At 39.5% G+C, this 6351-nt stretch overlaps 1 pseudogene; it reads right to left on the reverse strand.

Annotated features, from left to right (window-relative positions):
- Positions 1-1469: 1469 nt before the first annotated feature.
- On the reverse strand, positions 1470-6351 carry LOC129481071 (glucose-fructose oxidoreductase domain-containing protein 2-like; annotated as a pseudogene).

A 6351-nucleotide genomic window follows, 5' to 3' on the forward strand; every position in this document is an offset into this window, starting at 1 on the left:
CTACTATTTTTATAGCCCCAATGTTTTTGCATTTTTTTTTTTTTGAGACGGAGTCTCGCTCTGTCGCCCAGGCTGGAGTGCAGTGGCGTGATCTCGGCTCACTGCAAGCTCTGCCTCCCAGGTTCACGCCATTCTCCTGCCTCAGCCTCCCGAGTAGCTGGGACTACAGGTGCCTGCCACCACATCTGGCTAATTTTTTGTATTTTTAGTGGAGACGGGGTTTCACCGTATTAGCCAGGATGGTCTTGATCTCCTGACCCTGTGATCTGCCCGCCTCAGCCTCCCAAAGTGCTGGGATTACAGGTGTGAGCCACGGCACTGGCTGTTTTTGCATTTTTAAAAAACTGATTTTATGGTTAGATTTTTAAAATTCCATTTTTCCTCCACTGAATTGGAATCCATAGCTCTGTATTTATTCCTTTTTTTTTTTAACAACTGTCCCTGCACTTTGTGTCTAACTTAACAAAATGTAAAGGCAAACATATCTTAACCTTCCTTTGAAACGAAGCAATGATCTTAGAATAATTTTAATTACATTGACCCCTCCCTAAATGCCTACTTGCTATTGTTATTGGAGGCATTAGTTCAAAACTTCACAAATCAGACCTTATTTTTGTAGACTGATAATGTTTGTTTGGACTGACAAGCTTGTTCACCATTTTATTCACTCACCATTCTATTTTGTACTTCAGACCATTCTTCTATGATAATTTCCTTTTTTTAAGCTCTGACTTAACAAAGCACTTATACTCCAGGTTTGGTTCTAAGTGCTTTATTTTATATTAATTCATTTAATCCTCATAACAATTCCATGAAGTAAATACAATTATTGTCAAAATTTTACAAGTGAGAAAAAAAACTGAAGCACAGAGGTGTTAACTCACTTGTCCAGTGTTCCACAGCTAGCAAATGGTGGAATAGGGATTCACACCTATGGAGTCTCCAAAGTGCATATTCTTAACTCCTGTGAAATACTATCTCTCAACTACAGTCACACATCACTTAATGATGGGATACATTCTGAGAAAGGTGAAATGTGTCCTTAAGTGATTTCATCATTGTGCAAACCACAGACTGTACTTACACAAACCTAGATGGTATAGCCTACTACATACTTAGAATATATGGCATAGCATATTGCTCCTAGGCTACAAACCTGTATAGCATATTACTGTACTGAATAGGCAACTGTAATACAAGAGTACGTATCTGTATATCTAAACAGAAAAGGTCCAGTAAAAACAGGAAGGGGAACATCACACTCCGGGGACTGTTGTGGGGTGGGTGGAGGGGGGAGGGACAGCATTAGGAGATATACCTAATGCTAAATGACAAGTTAATGGGTACAGGAAATCAACATGGCACATGGATACATATGTAACAAACCTGCACATTGTGCACATGTACCCTAAAACCTAAATTATAATAAAAATATATATATATATAAAAATACAGTATTACAGGTTGAGTATCCTTAATCCTAAATCCTTAGGACAAGAAAATTTTGGTTTTGAATTTTTTTTTATTTTGGAACATTTGCATGATACTTAGTGTTGAGCATCCCTAACCTGATAATCCAAAGAAATGTTCCAAGGAACATTTCCTTTGAGTATCATGTTGGCACTCAAAAAGTTTCAAATTTTGGAGTATTTTGGATTTCGGATTTTTGGATTAGCAATACTCAGCCAATATAATCTTATGGGACCACCATTGTATATGTGGTCTGTTATTGACGAAAACTTTGTCATGTAGTGCATGACTATATGTCATTTAGGAGTTTCATGCATAATTCTGAGCTAAACTCTCAATTATCACTTATCTTTAAATGTCTCTATTTCACTCTTGTTCTTAAAAGGCAGTCTGGGCAAGTACATAATTCTAGTTGACAATTATCTTTTGGCACTTGAAAGGTATTACTCCATTAAATTCTGGTTTCCATTGACGCTGATAATAAATCCACTGTCATTTTCACTGCTGTTCTTTTGCAAGTGATCTGCCCTTTCTAGCTGCTTGTAAGATCTTACAAATTCTGCAGTTTCTTTATACAATATGTCATTATACATTTCTGTTTATGTATCCTGCTTTCATTATGTTGTGACTCCCAGATCTGTTAATTCATTTTTTTCATCATTTCTGCAAAAATCACAGCACTATTTATCTAAATGATACCTCTCATTAGAACACTTCTTACCAGTGGGAGGTAAAGGGCAGGGATTGACTAGCAAGTGGCATAAGGGAACTTTCTGAAGAGCAGTATATTTTTTTTTTTGATAGTTTGTGTTACACAGGTGTATGCACTTGTAAAAATTTACCAAATATTGCACTTAAGATTTGTGCATTTTATTGTATGTACATTTTAAATACAAAAAAGCTATAAAACAATACTGAATACTAATGATGAACACACAAAAATGTTTAGTGGTGATGTCTACAACTTACTCTGAAATACATAAAAAATAGGATTGATGGATGGTTAAGTGGATAACTATATGATATAGTAAATATAACAAAATGTTCTAGGATTAATTGGTAAATGTAAAAGTTCACTGTATAATTCTTTCAACTTTTCTGTATGTTTGAACAATTTCACAAAATATTAGGGGGCAGGGAGTATTGCCTCTACTTTTTTCCTTCTTTTCTTTCTTTCTGAGATTTCAATTAGTCATATGTGTGACTTTCTTATCCAAGCTTCCATCTCTTAATATTGTTTTCGTATTTTTACTTCTTTGTCTCTCCTTAGTATACTCTGGGTAATTTTTAAAGATATCTTCTCATTTATTTTTTAAGAGACAAGGTCTCACTCAGTCGCCCAAGCTGGAGCACAGTGGCATAATCATAGCACTCTGAAGCCTCAAACTCCTGGGCTCAAGTCATGCTCTGCTTTAGCCATTTGAGTAGCTAGGACTACAGGCATACACTACCATGCCCAGCTAATTTTTCAACTTTTCTGTAGAGACAGGGTCTCACCATGTTGTCTAGGTTGGTCTCAAACTCCTAGTCTCAAGTGATCATCTCACCTCGGCCTCCCAAAGTGCTGGGATTATAATAGGCATGAGCCACCTCAGTGGCTTCATTTATTAATTCTCTCTTCATCTGTATCAAATTTGCTCTTTAACCTTTCCATTGAGCTTTGTTATTCTAACAATTATATTTTATATTTCTAGAGCATCTCCCCATCTCCCACCTACCTTCCAACCTGTCTGTCCATTCCTGGTAATCTCTTGCTCATCTTTATAACATCCTTTAAAATATTCAGAACACAGATATTCTATACTTTTCATATCTGTCAATGCCACTACCTATAGTCCTTGGAGTTACACATCTACTGAAGTTTATTTCTGCAGACATTCATAGCAGTTTGGCTTTTTGGTGTATTTTTCTCTGTGTGCTACAGCTTGAATAGCTTCTATTGCTGTCTTCAAGGTCATCAATCTTTTCTTCTACATTAAATTTGCTTTAAACTCCTACAATGATTTAAATTTTTTTCAGATACTGCATTACATAGGTCTAAAAGTTGCACCAATCTTTTCTTCTAAATTAAATTTGCTTTAAACTCCTACAGTGATTTAAATTTTTTTCAGATATTGCATTACATAAGTCTAAAAGCTGCATTTCATTGTTTTTCATATCTTCAATTTTTCTTATGTTCATATTTTCTTGTAAATTCTTAATTATATTAGTAATAGCTGTTTTAATGTAGTTTTTTTGCTAATTCCATGATCTCTCTCATTTCTGATTCTATTGACTGATTTTTCTTCTGGTATGGATCACATTTTGTTGAATCTTCATGTGTCTAGTAATTTTTTATTGTATAGTGGTAACTGTTACATTGTTTAGTATCTTGATGTTGTGAAGTTGTGTCCTTCTTTTACACAGTGTTGAATCCTGTTTCGGCAGGTAGTTTTTTTTGTTTTTGTTTTTTTTGAAACAGAAGTCATCAACGGTGACATGCTGGATGCCACAGATGGTGGCACTCTGCCTCATGTACGTCTTGACAGTGTGTGCACCTTCTCAGCTCTCCAGAAGATCAGGTGGGTCAGCAGGTCCATAATGTAGGTCCCCATTGTGTCAGGCCCCTGCTGCCCATGAGCTCGTCACAGATCCAGCTATGGCTGGGGCTCAGCAGGCTGCCTGAGTAGATGCAGGTGTCGCAGATCATCACCACTCCTGCGTAGTGCTTCGAGATTGGTTGCTTCACGTGCACACAAAGGCAGGTAGGAAATGCAGCACGTTCCCCACTAGGCTCATCAGCTGCAGGCAGTAGCACAAGGCCATCACCATCCAACAGGCATCCACTGATGTTGCTGTGTTCTTGCAAACCACATTCTTCCCGATACCCTGATGGACTGTGTATTAGTCTATTCTCACACTGCTATAAAGAAATACCCAAGACTGGGTAATTTATTTATTTTTTCAAGATGGAGTCTCGCTCTGTCACCCAGGCTGGAGTGCAGTGGTGCGATCTCGGCTCACTGCAACCTCTGCCTCCCGAGTTCAAGCAATTCTCCTGACTTAGCCTCCCAAGTAGCTGGGACTACAGGTGTGCACCACCACGCCCAGCTAATTTTTGTATTTTTAGTAGAGATAGGGTTTCACCATATTGGTCAGGCTGGTCTTGAACACCTGACCTCATGATCCACCCACCTCAGCCTCCCAAGGTGCTGGTTACAAGCGTGAGCCACTGCACCTGGCCGAGACTGGGTAATTTATAAAGGAAAGAGTTTAATTGACTCACAGTTCCATGTGGCTGGAGAGGGCTCAGGAAACTTACAATCATGGCCAGAAGGTGAAGGGGAAGCAAGGACCGTCTTTACATGGTGGCAGGAGATAGAAGTGCAAGCAGGGGAAATGCCAGACACTTATAAAACCATCAGATCTCATGAGATTTCACTCACTATCATGAGAGCAGCATGGGAGAAACAGCACCCATGATCCAATCACCTCCTATTGGGTCCCTCCTTCGACACGTGTGGATTATGGGGATTACCATTCAAGGTGAGATGTGGGTGGGGACAGAGACCCAAACCATATCAGACCAAGGCAGATTCTGTTCACACAGGCTCAGGAGGGGATCTCATCTGGCCAGCTTACAGCAGAAACAATCGTAGACACAGACAACAAATCTAGAGCCTTGACATGTATCTGCTGGGTGAGTGGAGGGGAGATGCTGATGCCCACCAGATCCACATCTTGATGCAGCAAGATGTCATTGGTCTGGCTGACACAGAAGAAGCAAGCTGCTTTGCCTCCTCCTCAGTCGTCCCCCAAAGGGTCTCACCAGTGAACCCTTCTGCCCTCAGCAGCGAGAGCAGAACCCGGGTGGAGCTGCCAGTCTCAAACTGGCCCACTCCTGGAGGCATCTTCATCCTGGCCTCTCTCTTCACCAATTCATCTCCACACAAGAACCTCCAGCATGGCTATGACCTTCCCAATGTTCTGGTCAAACATGGCATCTGGCACCCTGGTATCACCCACCCTGTATTGCGCTGAAGACCATGGGTCTGGATGGGTCTCCATGGCCACCCGTCTGCCTTCAGGGAGGCTGGTGGGGATGCGAGAGCCCAGAATCCAGTGTGCCACCACCGGGAATATGCAGCCTGGTTTCTAACGAATGAGAAGTTGTGGAAAGGGTGCTACTTATTTTTGTATGTTTATTTGTATCCTGCAACTTTATGGAATTTATCACTTCTAATACTTTTCTTGTGGAGTCTTTAGGTTTTTCCAAATGTAAAATCATATCATCAGCAAACAACAATAATTTGACTTCTTCCTTTCCAATTTGGATGCCTTTTCTTTCTCTTGTGTGATTGCTCTATCTAGGATATACAGTACTGTGTTGAATAACAGTGGTCACAGTGGGCATCCATGTTGTGTTCCAGATCTTAGAAGGCTTTCAGTTTTCCACATTCAATATGACACTAGCTATGGGTCTGTCATATATGGCATTTATTATGTTATGTTCCTTCTATACCCAGTTATTTGAGGGTTTTTATCATGAAGGGATGAATTTTATAAAAAGATTCTTCAGCATCAATTGAAATGACCATATGGTTTTTGTCCTTCATTCTGTTGATATGATGTTATCACATTATCACACTGACTGATTTGCATTTGTTGAAACATGCTTGCATCCCAGGGATAAATCCCACTTGATCATGATGAATGATTTTTTTAATGTGTTGTTGAATATGGTTTGCTAGTATTTTATTGAGGACTTTTGCATCAATGTTCATCAGGGATATTGGCCTGTAGTTTTCTTCTTTTGATTGATCTTTGTCTGATTTTGCCTCATAGAATGAGTTTGGAAGTATTCCCTCCTCCTCTATTTTTTGGAATAGTTTGAGCAGGATT

Source organism: Symphalangus syndactylus, chromosome 4, assembly GCF_028878055.3.
Source record: "Symphalangus syndactylus isolate Jambi chromosome 4, NHGRI_mSymSyn1-v2.1_pri, whole genome shotgun sequence".
Lineage (NCBI taxonomy): Eukaryota > Metazoa > Chordata > Mammalia > Primates > Hylobatidae > Symphalangus > Symphalangus syndactylus.